The sequence below is a fragment of the Planococcus citri genome, chromosome 2 (genome assembly GCF_950023065.1).
Source record: "Planococcus citri chromosome 2, ihPlaCitr1.1, whole genome shotgun sequence".
NCBI lineage: Eukaryota > Metazoa > Arthropoda > Insecta > Hemiptera > Pseudococcidae > Planococcus > Planococcus citri.
The window spans coordinates 53419159-53436040 of record NC_088678.1 but is presented as its reverse complement, the minus strand read 5'-3'; the positions used below and the strand labels follow the sequence as shown (position 1 = coordinate 53436040).

The 16882-nt window shown below is 36.7% G+C and overlaps 1 long non-coding RNA gene across 1 annotated transcript; it reads right to left on the bottom strand.

The window, feature by feature from the left end:
- Positions 1–15453: 15453 nt before the first annotated feature.
- On the bottom strand, positions 15454–16378 carry LOC135833787 (uncharacterized). Its single transcript, XR_010556549.1, has 3 exons — positions 15919–16378; positions 15681–15751; positions 15454–15597 (listed from the first exon to the last, which is right to left on the bottom strand). It is a non-coding gene; the product is annotated as an uncharacterized LOC135833787 (long non-coding RNA).
- Between the last annotated feature and the right edge of the window lie 504 nt (positions 16379–16882).

Here is a 16882-nt window from a genome sequence, read left to right as displayed (position 1 = left end):
AAGTAAAGCTACAGCTTCTGCGAGATTATTCGTATTTGTGTAAGTTTCATGATGTATTCTTTCAGAAACGTTCTTCGTACCATCCGGTAACCAACATATACCAATGCCAGCGGTAGCGTCATCTGATCCATTATTGATACAGGCACCATCCACTGAAGCCCATACGAAATCATCTACTGAAATATATACGTCATTGAGAAGATCAAGTTTATTTTGAAGTAACTCTGCACTGGTAACTGAGGGGAGTAAATTCGTTTTGTTTTCTTCGCGTAATTTACGTAACTCGTACTTTGGATTAATTTTCATTCGTTCAACAGGCAGATCAGTTTCAAAATCGTCAACGTTCCATATGTCATCAGGTGGAATACCAACATCGTTTGGAGTGGCATTTATCTCCTTCTCGATGTCTTCAACATAAATATCCCATCCATGATGAGAATATGATCCTTCGACGTTATCATTGACCTTCAGTCGTAATCGTTCACCGATAATACGCATCGTACGTTCAACGAGATTGGATTGCGGGTTATAAGGAGTTGAATGGCCGCAATTGATCTTATATTTCTCAAGTAAGAGATTCCAAGTAGAATTCGTAAACTGTGTTGCGTTATCGGTAATGATTTTTCGTATTTTCAGCTTTTTCTTTCGTATATAAAGGATAACAGTTTTCATGGCATTAGTAACGGTTTCCTGAGTAATATCGAGCATTGCACGAAGCCAAACTTTTCCAGTGAGTACGTCTTTGGTTACGAGAATATAACATGGTTCGTTTGATTCGTTGGCGATGGGTCCAAGGATATCCACCGATAATACGTCACCAGGTGTATAAGAATTCGTGTAAGCAAACTCAATCGGTTTCTTGAAACCGTAGGTTTTATTCGATTTACATTTCAGGCATTCGCTGGTTATGAAGTTCGCATAATGTTTCACGTTCGAAGAGTAATATAATCGTTTGAAGATGAGCTGGAGTTTATTCGAACCAACGTGACCGTAGCTTTCGTGGAGAAATAATAATACGTCTCTGAAAAGCTCATCTGGTAGGACAGGTACGTAGGTATCGTCTTCGTATTTGTATACGAGTAATTCTTTTCCGTTGAGTTGTTTAATTTCAAACTTTCGGCTCAATCTCCAATTCTTAATACGATTCGTATTGTTACACATATGATCAGGTGTTCGTAATCTTCGTGTAATGTGAATACATTTGCTGTCTCGTTTCTGTAGAATATCTAGTCGTGATAGTGATTGAATTAATTTGCGTTTAACTCGTTCAGCAAAATCGTCTCCAGGTTGTACAAAATTAACAAATTGTAGAGAATTGATCGTTAGCTCAGGAGCTTGTACACCAAACCATCTCTTATGTTTTGCCCGAAGATTGTATCGTAAATCGTAGCAATTCAACATTGTAATCCATCCTGCTGCTTTACGTTGAATTTCAGCAAGTGTCTCAAATTTGCTAACGATTGAGAGTAGGTCTTGACGAACATGAATTGTTCTACCGTGAAGCCACAATTGTAACTTTGAGATGCACTTGACTAAAGTGTACATCTCTCGTTCAATCAGTGTGTAGGATTTCTGGTGTGATTTAAAGCTGTGACTCGTAAACATCACAATCTCGTCTATTCCGTTGTAATTCTGATACAGGATACCGTTCATAGCATCGGCTGACGTATAGGTGTCGAGGGAGAGATCTACGTCATTGCGAGGAGGTACTAGTTCGAATTCTTTCGTATATTCTTCTTCTAGTTTATCCATAGCTTTCTGCTGTTCTGGTCCCCACACGAATTCAACATCATCGCATGTTAATCTGTACAGAGGAGCGATAATCTGCTGGTAGCAAGGAATAAATCTTCGATATAATCCAGTTAAACCAATTAATTCAAGTATTTCGTTCTTGGTTTTTAATTTGAAGATTCCTTTGGCATTCGTATGTTTTTTCTTGAAGTCAATGAATTTATCTAGTTTCTTAGATTGCTTCATAATAACGCCAGGTCCAAGGTCAAAACCAAGATGTTCGGTCTTCTTTTGAAAGAACATAGTTTTCTTTGCATTGAGTTTTAATCCGTTATTACGTAGTATGGTAAGAACTTCAACTAGTAATTCGAGCATTTGTTCAAATGTTGCAGCTCTGAAGAGAATATCGTCTACGTATTTCGTAATTCCTTTTTTATCCGGAATGATGGTATTTACGAGATTAACGAAGAGCGCAGAGGCGGTTTTTAATCCATAAGGTAAGCGTATAAACTGATAAACACGACCATCTACTTGAAATGCACAATATTTACGATCTTTTGCTTTCAGCACGAGCTGCCAGAAACCTGCAACGAAGTCAAAGGTACTAAACAGCATAGCTTCAGCGTCTTCCGTTATTATACGATCGAGGAGTCCAGCTTCGTTATAGTTTTCTTCCAATATGGGATTCAAATCTACTGGGTTGAGACAGATACGTATTTCCCCGCTCTTTTTAACGTTGACGACAATTGGATTAATATAAATTGAATTTGATGGTTCAATTATATTCGTCGCTAGCATCACTTGAAGTTCGTGTCGTAGTGGTTCCATAAGCTTTCGTGAGGGGTTGTATTTTGCCCCACGATAGCGAATTTCTTCTCGAGGTATGTTGAAATTCAAACCAACTTGCTCGCCGACATATCGTCCTGGAAATTTACTGAAGACGTCCTTGAACGTGATTAACGTTTTGTAGGCTTGATTTGCTTGATCTGAGGTAATCCGATTATCACGTACAGCATCGGTCAGTTGTGTATCAAGGCTTTGTTGGAATATTTCAGGACCATCGTCGTAAATTCCTTCAGGTAATTAATGATATAATTCAGCGAGATTAGTTTGACGTAATACTTTTTTCATTTCATGTTTAAATTCAGGTCGAATGTATGCAGAATTTAGCATGAGTTTTCCTTCGTAATCAGACGGTATCAGGAAAGGCAGCTTTTCAATCGAGAGGTCCGGTTTTGGTTGACAGTATGCCATTCCATCAGCAAGATTCGGGTGGATACCTAGTTGTTTCATTGATTTAGTACCGATTAGGAATACTTGATTGCATTCCTTAAGTATGTAAAACGGTATTTTAAGTTGATGTGATCCGAATCTTAAAGTAGGTACAATAACGTAATCGGTAGTTTCAGCTTCTTTATTATCCGCCAATACGCAGATCGCCGGAGTGTTAAGTTGAATAAAATCAATAGCATCCGAATGATTATCGATGATGAATAAAGCAGTTTGTTCTGACATAACGTTAGGTACTGCTCCTGTGTCCAATTGGGCTGGATAGAAAGCGTTTTCCAATTGTAATGCAACTACACAGGTATTCGCATCAGTTTTAAGCGTAATTAATTGAGCTTTTAGACTTTCATCGATTTCATTGATTTTCAGCGGTCCACGAGGAAGTCGTGATAATATTGGATCTTGTTTACGATTAGTGGCCGGAATTACGTTATTAATTCTGGATATGGAATTGACAAAAACTGAATCTTTCGATGAATCTGTCTTTTCTTCGTCATTATCTGGATCAGTAGGTATATCGCTAATTGAGCGACCAGTATCGTCTGTATCGGTCGGAATATCTTCAATTGAACGTCCGGTATCGTCTGATTTGCCGATATGAAGTATTTCATCCGTCATTGATCCTATGGAAGATGGTTCTTCGGTTCGTGAAAAATCAGGAGTCAAATTCACACTGTTTATTGAAGGTACGGTATTCGTAGATGTTTTCTTTGTAGATTTGTCATCAGATTGTGTAGACTTCTTAGAAACTTTCTCCTTTGTTTCAGGTACGTCTTCTTTATATACACGATGCTTTAGAATACGTTTAGATTCATCACAGACGTCTGCTAGATACGTTAATAATCGATTACGTAGAGTTAAGCTCGGATACATATTCCCATGGGGGAGGGACATATGGAAATTATCCATTTTGATTATAACGTTCCCTTTAGAGTCTCGTGTTAGAATATATTTTCCTTCGATCTTGGTACTTCGTGTTACTTGAGTAAATAACATAGCAGGTTCAATGAGTAGGCGAACGTCGCGTAGCTTGCATACATTCCGTATAATACGTAGCAGTGCATACCAATGGTTAACAGATACAGTAGGGTTTTCCAATCTTCCAGGTTTAATTATTGGAAACGTAAATACGATGTCTTTAAAGCCTTTTTCGATTAATGCGTTGATAATAGCGTGAAGATTTTTCTGTATTTCTTGAATGTCGAGACCTGTCTGGAGTAGTTCATATTGTCCTAGGGACACTGTCACGTGTTTCTTCTTTAATGTAGTACGTTCGATAGCTTCCAGTAGATCGGTCAATTCAATTTGATTCTTCAAATAAGGCATTTCTTTGAACGGTAGGCGAAGACATCTCGTAATGAAGATAGCTAAAGAATCTCCAATAATTTCGTATTCATCGAGTGTGTGTATTGGTGTATCCGTCCTTGTTACGTTGATCGAATTTACTGCTGGTCCTCCACCTGAGTGGAGGTAGCTGGCAAGTTTTTTGGCTTCGTGGCTTCATCTTCGTTCTCACTTTCGTACGTCTCCGCGTTGTCGTAAATATCATCTTCAAATTCCTCGTTGTTAGGATCCATATGAAGTTTATTTAGGATGTTACGATTGGTACGTGTTCCAGTTCGACCTTCATTTGGCCAAGCTTGCATGCCACTGGGACCTGCCCCAGCGTTCATATTCGTGTTCGGAAACATTTGGTTTTGCTGCGTATTAACGTAATTTTGTTGAGTAGGTTGATTACTCATTCCGGTAAAAGTATTGTTGAGATTACGTCGGCGATTCGTAGATTTATTTTGAGGCGCCGAAGTAGGAGTTGTATTCATAGGCATATTAGGTTGTTGAATTGCCTGTTGCATTGGCTGTTGTTGAAAAGGCTGTTGTTGAAAGGGCTGTTGAAACTGTTGGAAGGGTTGCGGGAACGGTGGTTGATACTGATGTTGGAATGGCTGTAAGAACTGCTGCTGGAATGGTTGTTGAAATGGTGCTTGAATTGGCTGTTGAATTACTTGTTGAGCCGTATTTTGAACTTGTTGTTGAATTTTCTGTCCCTTTGATTGATAGGGTGAGTTCAAATATTCTTCAAAGCGAGTCATTTCGTTCAAACGTTTAACGAAAGCAATTCGTGTAGCTCTGCACGTAGAAGGGAAATTATATTTCAAATCCCTTGGTACTCGTTGATAAATGGCACTTATCAGCATCGCATCTGACATATCCGTATCTGCAAGTATATTGTACCACTTCAGCAATTGCGAGGCTAATCGAATTGATGATGAGTTGTCAAGTTGAAGGTTGAGGAAATGTTGACGGGCGTTTTCTTGTTGAATATCGCTCCACATAGTTTCCACAAATGATTCTCGGTATTCGATGTAGTCCATAATTGATGATGCGGTGGTTTTCCAACAGTTTGCTTCGGTACTTTGTACAATTTGCTCGAAGAGATTACGGTAAGTATATTCATCAGCTCCGTGTTTGTACATGTAAGCTTCGAACTTCTCAATGAAAGCCAATACTTCGTATTTATTAGAGTCATGGAAATAAACATTATAATCTTTCAGGTGCTTCAATTTTATCTGGTAATCACATTCATCAGCAAAATCAATATCGTAATTCAGCTGCCTCTGGCGGGGTTTTGTTAAATCGTCTTCCACTAAATCGTGTTCTCCGTTTTGTTGATTACGAGGTAGCGTAGTACGTAAAGTTGAACGGGGGTTAGGGGTACCTTGCCCCTGTACTAATCCTTTATTCCATATTGGGCCAGATGCTGTACTGCGATTACGTAAATTCTTCGCTAATTCCTGCCTTTTTTCTTCACCAGGATAGTGACCGTGAATATTGAAGTAATAGAAGTCCTGAATTGATTTTCTCATTTCATTAGTTACATCGTCGTGATTTTTGACCATTTCCATTGTTTTGATGACGTCAGTCTGAAGATTCTTCAGCCATTTATCGTAAAGTCGGAAACGATCAGCGAAGATGCAAAACTGTTTACTCAGATATTTATTCAAGGTAGCGTGATCACTGAAACGATCGGTTTCAACTCGAGTGATGAAATCCTTGAAATTAGAGCGAGTACAGGTGATAGCTCGTTCAATTTCTCTGATTCGTTCTTGATGATCATCATTATTTTCAAATATTGCATCTCTTTCCTTCTTGATCCATTCAACTAAGTTTTGTAGCTCGATGAGGCCCACTTCGCCGGCGTCTGGAACTACAAACGGATCCGCAACTGGATTTCTCCGAAATTCCCTTTCGTCATCGATGTGTCGAAAGCAATAAACTTCGCGGTTTCCATTTGGTTGATTGTTTGGAGGAGGATTTTGTTGAATTTGGTTTTGAGGTTGCGGAACACCATTAGGTTGAACTCCATTTTGTTGTCCGTTTCTGTTTCCATTATTTCCATTAGCATTCGCATTTCCGTTTCCAACATTCTGTGCGACTTGATTTTGATTCTGATTTTGATTAGCTCCATTTTGGTTATTTTCCATATTATGGGCAGTATTCAAAATGTCATCCTCTTCATCATCTTCATCAACATCGTCTAATTCTGCATCGTTATGCATAGGTTGAATGATTGGCATAGGAAGGCGTGCGTTATATAGGCTGCGAACTCCAAACATATCGTCGTCCCAAGCTAAAGAAGGGTAACGTTCTCGAAAGTAAGGTTCAGGATCAATAGGTTCACCGGAGGAAATTGGTGAAAGATCTGCATTCGGTGATTGACGTTGGACAGAATCTCGCATGGTTGAATTGCGTCTGGATCTATCCAAGTCGTGTCTATTTTCGATAGGTATAACTGGCATTCTGGATTCCTGCCTGATTATAGTACGAGGCGTTTGTGTATGAATAGTCTGAGTAGGAACGGCTTGAGTAACTACAGGATTAGTAAATTGAACACTAGGTCCAGTGACGTGTTGTTGACTGGGTCTATTCTTCGATTGATGGTATTGAAGTAATTGATCGATATATCGATAGTTAGCGTGAGGTTCAGAGCTACGTAGTGGATTACTTGCTGAAGCGTTAGCCAAAGCAAAGTCTCTGGTCCAACGTCTTTCAACGGTTGGAGCTTGAGTAGTAGGTTGTTGAGGTGCACTGGTAGCTGACTGCGGTTCCTCAATGTCTTCAAGAGTAGGTCTGATTCTTCCTGAGTTACGTGAGCTTCTTCCTTGACCTTTTCGTCCTCGGTACATATCGAAACGTGAATGCGAAGCTTTGATTTTATTCAACCGGTAGGTTAAGGTTGAATGAAAATATTTAATGGTTTCGCAAAGTAAAATACGTGAAGATTACGATTTTAGCGTATAGGAATCCGATGAATAGCGGGTGTTCGTATGCAATTTGGGAAAGCGTTTTGTTGCGAAAGCACTTATCGTTGATTAATTCCCAAAAATATGCGAAGAAAAAGTAGGTAGTAAGGAATAGGAATAATATAGCACAGATTAATCGTCTATCCGTCCAGAGGAGTATCCACATAAAGTGAATGGAATGGGCGTTTTTGGATTGTCGTTATAGTTTTGAGTTCTAATTTTGACACGTGTTGATGCGGTAAGGCTAAAGTTGAATAGAACGCGTGTTCAATCAGCAAAAAACAGAATACGTATTCAGGGAATAGAATAGGTGTCGAATCAGCAAAATTAATGCGTAATGTTAAAGTTGAATAAAAAGCGTAGTTAATTCAGCAATTTAGGTTAGGGTTAAAGTTGAATAGAAATCGTTTTAGGTAAAACTAAAGTTGAATAAAAAGCGTAATTAATTCAGCAATTAAGGTAAGGGTTAAAGTTGAATAGAAAGCGTAAAATGCATCAACGTGTCAAAATTCAGAAAATCCAAAAATCGTCATAGAATTCAAATTTGAAAAAATCAAATTCGAAAAGAATCCAAAAAATCCCAAAAAATGAGGAAAAGGGTTAGACAGGATAAATGAATTGAAGAGAGTGGTCAGAATTCGAAAGCGTAAGTACTAGTGAGTGTTCTTATTGTAGAGCAAGAAGAGAAATTGAAGGTACTAGAAAGCGTATACAAATGAACTGATCCAATAGAGCTTATGGGTATTCTGGCTACAATTCTCATTTTATGGTCATAGTGGGGGAAAATGCGTAAGGTGGGAGCATTTTCTTACGTAGAAGGGGTAGAAAACATATGCGCATGTCGTAATTGGGGTCGCGGAACGGCGTGGAGGGAGAAACATAGTTCGTATGGAAGGGTGCGTGATTAACAGTTATTGTGCAATGCGTAGAAACTATGATGACGTCATAGTGGTCAAATAGATGATGAAATAATCAAAAGCGTTGCGTTCGTTGCACAATTCTTCCATAAATTGCATTTTCTAGGCCTAATCGTAATTAGCCTAAAAAATTTATGATACGTAATTCCGCGTTTGTAGATGATAAATTGCGCATAGTTTTTGGTTCACTTCGTAGAATTTGAAGATAACAGGTGCATAGATTCGCGATAATAAATGTGTAGTGTACTTAGTGCATCGGAAGTAATTACCATGGTGCATGCAGAGATATTACGACAGTGAGAGAAGGAAAGACTCTTAAATAGGTGGAAGCTCCGTCGATAAAAAAAGAGATCTCTCGCGATATCAGTGTGGTTTTTTGTCTAGAATTTTCCTAACCATGTAAAAAACACTCAACGGCTGGGAGGGCCTCATGAATTTCACAATAAGTACACACCCTAGACAAAATAACACCGGGTCAGCAAAAGATTAAATCAAAAGCGTTCAAGAGTCTTATCAGTCTCGAGATTGCCGTAAATGTCATCGGTAGTAATGAAAAGGTTTATGCCAGCAACAAGGAGACACTTAACAGTCGATGGACCTCATGAATCCTGTCACTGACATAAATTCGTAATATTTGCGTCATTGGTAATTATCGGGTGTGGCTGCTTATACAGTCAGGTATTTTGGAGAAGTACACTGCCAGTAAAGAAACACTTAACAGTTGAATTGGAGAAATACACTGCCAGTAGGGAAACACTTAACAGCTGTCTAGGCCTCATGAATCTCACAGGCAGTATAAATTCTCAGTATAGAAAGCGTAATTTCTCCGAAAAATCGCAAAAACCTGGAAGATTCCAATTCCATCGAAAACGTATTCACAGCATCCGTACGAGTATTTTGATACGTTATATTGCATATTTTCGAGTAACAGAAGTATTTTTCGCCAAAAATGGAAATTTTCCGAAAAAATCGAAAACGTTCGAAAAATTCCAATTCTGCGAAAATCAAGTAGAAAGCGTAAAAATATGCATTCTGAATGGTTATATGATAGGTTTTCGTGTGATAGAACTCGTATTTCTGGAACTTCGAAATTTTCCAAAAATCGTGAAAAATTGAAAAATTCCAATTCTGGCAGAATCGTACAGAGAATGTCAAAATACGCATTTTGAGTGGTTATACGTCATATTTTCGCGCACGGGAACATAAGTTTCCTCAAAATCGAAAAATTCAGGAAATTCGTAAAAATCCAAAAAATTCCAATTCCTGCAGAATCGTACGTAGAATGCGTAGGCGCGTTCATTGATAGGTTATATGACGTATTTCCGAGCATTGGAAGATGGTTTTTTGAAAATTGAAAATTTCTCGAAAATCGTGAAAAATTGAAAAATTTCAATTTTGGTATTTTCAGATAGAGAACGTAAAACTGCGTATTTTGATAGGTTACATGGTGTGTTTACGTACACTGGAACATTAGTTTCGTAATTTTCAAAAATTTATGAGTTTTTGAAAGGTTGCCCCAGTCATCACAAATTCGTGGGGTTGGTGACTGGAAGTGATCATTTCGTGTAAAAATCGCTGACAGTGAATAATATCAATTATTCGGCGTTAATTAAGCGAACGTTTGGGTTGAAAATAATCCGTTGTCGTTTTATCACTGAATATAGAACACGTATGTCGACTTACGCGTAATTATCCGGACCAAAGGAGCGCGTTTTATCTTCAACGTTGGCAGGAAAGAGAATTCGTGAAAATCAGTTTTAGCTTAATTTATCGAATTCGTAGCTAATCAGGATACTTTCCTCACCTATGAGGGTTCGGTTCATAGGTATTTTGTAATTTTGAAGAAATAAGTAATAAGGTTAATAAGGTAATTAAAGATGAAATTTGGCTAAGAGATGACATAAATGCGTAATTTCCTCGTTTGATGAATCCGTCAAACTCGTAAGGTAGTTGAAATTCAGCCGGTCATAAATTTGAAAATTTATGGCACTTATGGCATCGAGCCCCACGTTGGGCGCCAAAATGTGGGGGGAGAAAGTAATTATCGTGCCCTCGTCCGCGATGTAGGGGGTGAATTGCATACTCGAACACATTACTTTTGGTGATTCTCGATATAATTGCACTTCTTCGCATAAGTGCAATTATCCACCAACATTATGTCCTCTGACTCTTTCCTAAGGAGCCTCGTGAACCGTAACAATACACGATTTAACGGGGAACTTGATATCGTGAAGCGCGAAGTCATGAATAAGTAGAAAACGTCATAAGTCGATAATTGATTCAGGTAGGAAGCCCTGATGGTAGGTCTTCTCAGGGTTAAAGCGTACGAAGGAAATTATGACATCTCAATTAGTCAAAATAATAAATTCATGTATTGGTTTCGTAACACGTAATATCACAGGTTGCTCAAATCGTATACATGAATGAGACTTCTATAATTAAATGATAATTATAAACTTCAAAGTAGAAAACGTAATTAATCGAATGCGTAGTTGTGGTGGCAGGCTTTCAACGTATTTAGTTGCATATTGAGCCCAAAACCGAAAAGCTCATATGCAACCCCCGAATCCCTCGAGGTCGTGGTTGAGGACATTGTGTTCTATGGAGTGCAGTGTCTTCTGACGAGCGTTGTAACCCCAATGCCCGAGTGCTAGTTACATTCCACGGTTCCTCATTTATGATCCTTTATGACTTATATCCCACGGTACTGTGGAGATATAAGAACGCGTAAGGCGTGACTCAGCATGTCGGTCCATAACGGATGGATAAGTTCCATGGGTCCATAGAAAGCGTATCCGCGTCATAAATTCGTATTTCGTCGTCTTGGTCACCGAGGTATTCCACTGGGCAGCAAGAAGTCGAAAGCGTGAGGAGGAATGCGTACAACAACTAATCAGCTAGCAAGGTAGGTTGAAGGAACTAACAACTGAAGAAAAAGTGCCCGTGCATGAACTTATAAAGGCGAAAGTTCAACGCAAAAGTAGCAGGGATGACGAATATTCATACGTGGAAGTAGGGACATAACGGCGCGCGTCGCGTAGGTATTATTGGTCGTAATAAATAGGTAGTGGAACCGGAAAAAGGGATGATGAAATCGTGAAAATTTCCATCACCTGACGTCACGAATACCATAAATCGAATGCGTATGACGTCACAAGTACCTTATACTTACGAGGAAAGTTTCATTTTCTACCGCTTAAAGTGAAATAAGTGGTCATTTCTACCGCTACAGTATTACTGATGACTCAAGATTCAGGTTATTTCGGAATTTAGAAAATTTTATCTCAACTAAACTGAGATCAAAATTGAAAAAGTACATTTTTTCAAAACCCCAACGAAGTACTCTCAGGTACCAAAAACCAAAAATAATATCAGTCTAGCATTTTTTCACCAACTACCAAAACTCGAAATTGAATCAAGTGTAAAATAAAATTGCAAAAAATCCTTCAGGAAAACAGTAATAAAAATTCCTAATTTTTCGACTACCTAATTTTACATACTTCGAGAAAATTTTTTTTTCTTAAAAGAAAAATAGAAAAACATAATAAGAAATATCTAAGACAAAAATATAATTCAACAAAAACGTTAAAAAAAAAAAACTAAAAACATAAATCTTTGGCAATTAAATGACTAGAAAAAATACTAAAAAACTGAAAATTATATTTTCAGAAAAAAGTAAAATATTTTTGGTAACTAAACAATAGTCAATAAAACAATTAAAAATTAAAACTGAGTATTTCGATAAAAAATAAAAAATCTTTGGTTTCGTAAAAATTAAAACTAACAAAAAGTTGAAAAAATTATCGAAATAATTCACAACCTAATAAAAACCAAACCAATAAAATAAGTCCACAAATCGTAAAATATTTTCTCTTTGGCAAAACTTTCGAAATAAAATATGAACAATAACCCCTTACTGCCCTAATAATCTAAAAACAGCAAATTTTGACTGATTTTTGAGAACCGTTTTAAAAGTTTAAAATATCCCTAAAAGGAATAATTAAGACCCAGTAAGCAGTATTTGAATCAAATAAACTATAAGTTTTACACAACTTTTAGTTGAAAAATGAATTCATTTTTGAAAAAAATGAAAAAATAATTATTTTTTTCAATAAATAACTAATCATAGAAATTTTTTGAAAATTTTATTTTTTCAGACGGAAATGAAGATATTATTGTGTGACGAGTGCACGGAACCGTTAGCTGATCCGGGGGAACACGCGCCGCAGGACGAAAATGGAATAAAGGAAGCAGACCCCCCCTACATTACGGTGTGCAAACACGCGTATCATTGGGGGTGCATCCATTACCTCCTCAATACGACCACCACCCCATCGCAAATAATATGCCGCCATCCAATGTGCAATCGAAGCCTCACGAATTTCGACTTCGTCCAATTGGATTGTCCTACTAGGACACAGGTGGTAAACCAACCCCCTAACAACGAGCACATCAGGCAGATGAGATCGACGATAGGTCAGCTCCAAAAAGAGGTCGAGGTCTTGAAAGAATTGATTAAAAATCTACAAACCAAAAATGAAAAACAAGCTACGGAATTGAAAGAAAAAATCGATGCGAACGCCGTGCTTTCGAGCGCATTGACCGATTTAGAACGCCGATTTAATCTTCTAATGGACCAAAAATTGAATCAATACATTCAAGCTGGACCATCGACCCCCTCCTCTTCGATTACATCAGGATCATACTCGAAAATTCCGGCTTTAATGGAATTAGGTACTTCGTACGTGGGACCGCCAGAGTATGATCTCACCAGCGAACCCCAGCGTCAAATCCGATTCGACGCCCCGGGTGTCGAACCGATGGACACAATGAATCCACATATTCCAATACCTCAAAAAATTGAGTATTCGACTCCCCTGAACCAGTTGTACCCGACGCAAGAATATTACAGAGATCGCAGTTCATCCCTACCTTCAGCGAACCGAGGAAGACGAGGAATCAACGAGCGAAGGGCATTCAGAATGCCGCGGGGTACGACGAAGCGAGGCCCGTCACCGAGAGCGCAATCTCCGCGCGAAAATGAGCCCGAAGAACCCGAGGAGAAGAAAAACCCATCGGCCGAAGAAAATCGCGGATCTCCTTAAAGAGAAAAAAGTGACGGAGCTGATATTAGCACCATTAGTGCACACGCCCCAACACAACAACATCGCTTTTGACCACATCAAACTGGCACTGGAAACAGACTGGGGATTGATAGCGGGTGCGAAGACAACGCGAGTAGACGAATTTTTCGAGCAACTGGATAAAATCCCACCGCCCAGAGATGAATTTGGTCCATATCACAACATCAAACGTTACGAAGAAATTTTGGACAAATTGGCCGAAAAATTCATCCCCCTCCCACTTTCTTTGCAAGAAAAAATCAAGAAAGGGAAAGTTCTTCAGCCACCGAGTAAAGATCGACGACGCATTGAAATGCTCCGAAAGGGCTTAATTTCAAAAGACACCGAATCGAAGCCGACCATGTCAGTCCAACCAACCATCAAACAGGAAAAAATGGAAACTGACGATAAACCCTACACTCCGGATCAGTTGGCCGAATTAAAGCGGATCGAAATAAGAAAGAAATTAATCGAGCAAAAAACAGCTGAAAATGCCCAACTAGGCAAATCCAATGAGCACCCTGTAGGAGCTTCGACCAGCTCAGAATTGGCACCTGAAGATGCGCAAAATACGATACCGCAAATGCCAATTTTGACCCCTCGTACCGACTTGAATCCGGCCACGCTGAACATGTCATCGACCTCCGCTCAGGCTATTAACCTGCCAGAAGTGACGCTTACCGCTATTAACGGTCAACAGGTGATACCACCCCTCACCTTTGGGATGAACTGGCAAACGTTATTTGACCAGCACGCGCACAATTGGACCCAGGAAATGGAACACCAAACCGGCGCGACGACAAACGAGTCTGAACAGGCTCCAAAAACGCCGAACGTGTCGCTCACTGAAGAGCCCATCGTCATCTCTAGTGACGAGGAGAAAAAAGAGGGCTAATGGCTCACATTTCAACGCTCTATCGACTCAAGGTAAATTACACAGAGTTTTTTGAATTTTTTATATCGCGTAAAAAATACCCAAACACTTGAAATACTTTTTCAAAAAACTCAAATTCTGGAACAATACCATCCAAAAATTACCTAGGTACTAATACGACTAAAAAACAAACGATAAAAATAAAAACTCGAACTAAAGTACCAAAGTTACCAAAAGAAAATAAAAATAACCCCAAAACATGTCGATATGAGTAAAAAACGACCCTCTTAAAAAATGAAAAAATCAATCACGTTATTTTCGCGTCAAATTTTCTTATTTCATTTCAAGTCAGCCTCGAAAGCTTTCTTTTTTGTTTATTTTTATTTTTTGAGCCTAAATTTCTCTGAAATTAAAGGAAAAAGTCAAAACTTATAATTTTTCGTTTTTTAGATTTTCTGAAGTTTTGAATAATTTTCTTTATTGTATAAAAAGTGATTGATTACAAAAATTACCCTCCAAATTTTTTTTTAGAAAAATCAGACTGATTTTTTAATGGAAAATGGTTTGAATTAAAATGAATAGAAAATCGAAATATTTGGGAATTTTCCACCGTTTGACTCAGTCTAAAAAGCACAATTTTGGCTCCACAAGTGCTTAGGTAGTCTTCAAAAAACAAAATCGTCGTAAAAAAGACCACCCAGCTGGAAGACAACATCCACCTTCCCACAACCGGTACCGTTACGCTCGCGACCTTCACCAGTAACCTAGTAACCGCCAAAACCATCTAAAAAACTGTGTCAACCTACATTCCATTTTCCATCCATCGATCCGACCATTAAAACAACCCGTAGAGCAGAAAAAATGAACACCCAAAAATGTAAATAAAATTAAGATGTAATTTATTGAATATTTATTGATAATTTTTTTCTCCATTATAAAAACTCTACGCATTAATTTATTTCTACACATACAATTATGTTACAAAATAGCATAAAACACCTTTTTTTTTTTTTTTACAAACATACAAAAATTTGTACTACATGTATGTATACATTTATTTCTTTTTACAAACTTAAAATAAATTTGCAATTTATTTTACGAATTTTTTTTTATTATTACAATTATTTTTTTTTTACAAACTTACAATAACGTAAAACAAGTTTACAAAAAACAAAAAATTCAAATTCAAAAAAGTCTTTTCCAAAAATTTACAAAAATTTTTATTTTTAAATTTTTTTTTTCAAGTTTTTATAATTTTTTTTATTTTTTAACAAAGATACCACATTCAGGGCACAGAAGGCCATGTTGACTCAGACCGTAGACGGATAACATTCCTTTCAAAAAATTTAGCCATGGTTGTCTTCCTGTGGAACAAAAATGGCATAAGTTTACTTAAATTTTATTTTTAAATTCTATTTTTAATTAATTTTTACAAAAAAAATACAACCTGGAAAAGAAGTCCATGAGCTAAGAAAGGATCTGTGCACTATTAGTTAAGGAAATCTTCTTTGTCTTCTCCTGGAACAAAAAGAGTTAGGATTAGAATTTTCTAATTTTAAAAGTAAAATTAAAATTATCATTTTAACTATCATTTTTTCCTATTTTTTTCTTTTATAATAACTAATTTTAAACTATGTAATCGTAAATATTCTATAAAATTAAGCCAAATTTTTAGATTTACTCACCTCATTGTAAATATGAAAAATACCCCAACAGACTGGTTCAACTTTGGCTTCATCTCATTTTAAGTTTCACCCATCTTTCTCTGAACTGGTCCTAAACAAAAACAACATTTTTTATTTAATTATTTCATAATTTTAAAATTTTTTTTTTAGAAATAAAAATTGTACAGATATTTTAAATCGATCATGTGTTTAAATTAGACTGATTTAATCCTAAGAAACAAAAATACTCTTAAATTATACATTATTTAATAAAAATGTAAATATGTTTTTGTACTTATCTTTAGTTTTTGATAAACAAAGTAATTCTCTTGTCATCGTTGTTGACCAAAATACACCTGTAAAAAAAGAAGAAAAAACTTGAAATTAATTATGAGAAATAAGACTGATTAGAAAATAATTTATCTTTAATTAACTATAAAACAACGTGAAACAAAATAAAGAAAGAAGAACAACGTTGCTTAAAATTAAGTTTGTTTAATTACTTTCCTATTTATTTTTTATAATTTTTTTAAAATTTAACTTTTCTCAATTTTTTTAATCTTTTCAAATTATTTTTTTTTATTTTTTTTGTTTTTCATCGAATAGTGGTGGTAAGTAGTTTCGCTTTCAACCGAACTCTGTGTACAATAGAAAGGTATCGCAATTTTTTCTAAAAACTTAGCCCTCTATCATAAAACCCAAATGCCAAAATTTTAATTTTTTTTTATTAAAAAAAAATGAACATTTTTTCCAATAGAAAAATAATTCATTTTTCCTCAACCTTTTTTCTTTTTTCAAACTTCCCTAAAAAACAATTTTTTTTTGGATTTTGAAAAAATGACAACTTTTCGAATAGAAAAATAACTCACTTTCTTCACAGTTTTTTCAAATTTTTTAATTTTTTTTTTTTTCCTTTTTTCTTATCAATGATCAGTTTTGAACATTTCAAAAGCGCAAATATTACATCAAAACTTGATAGAATTTT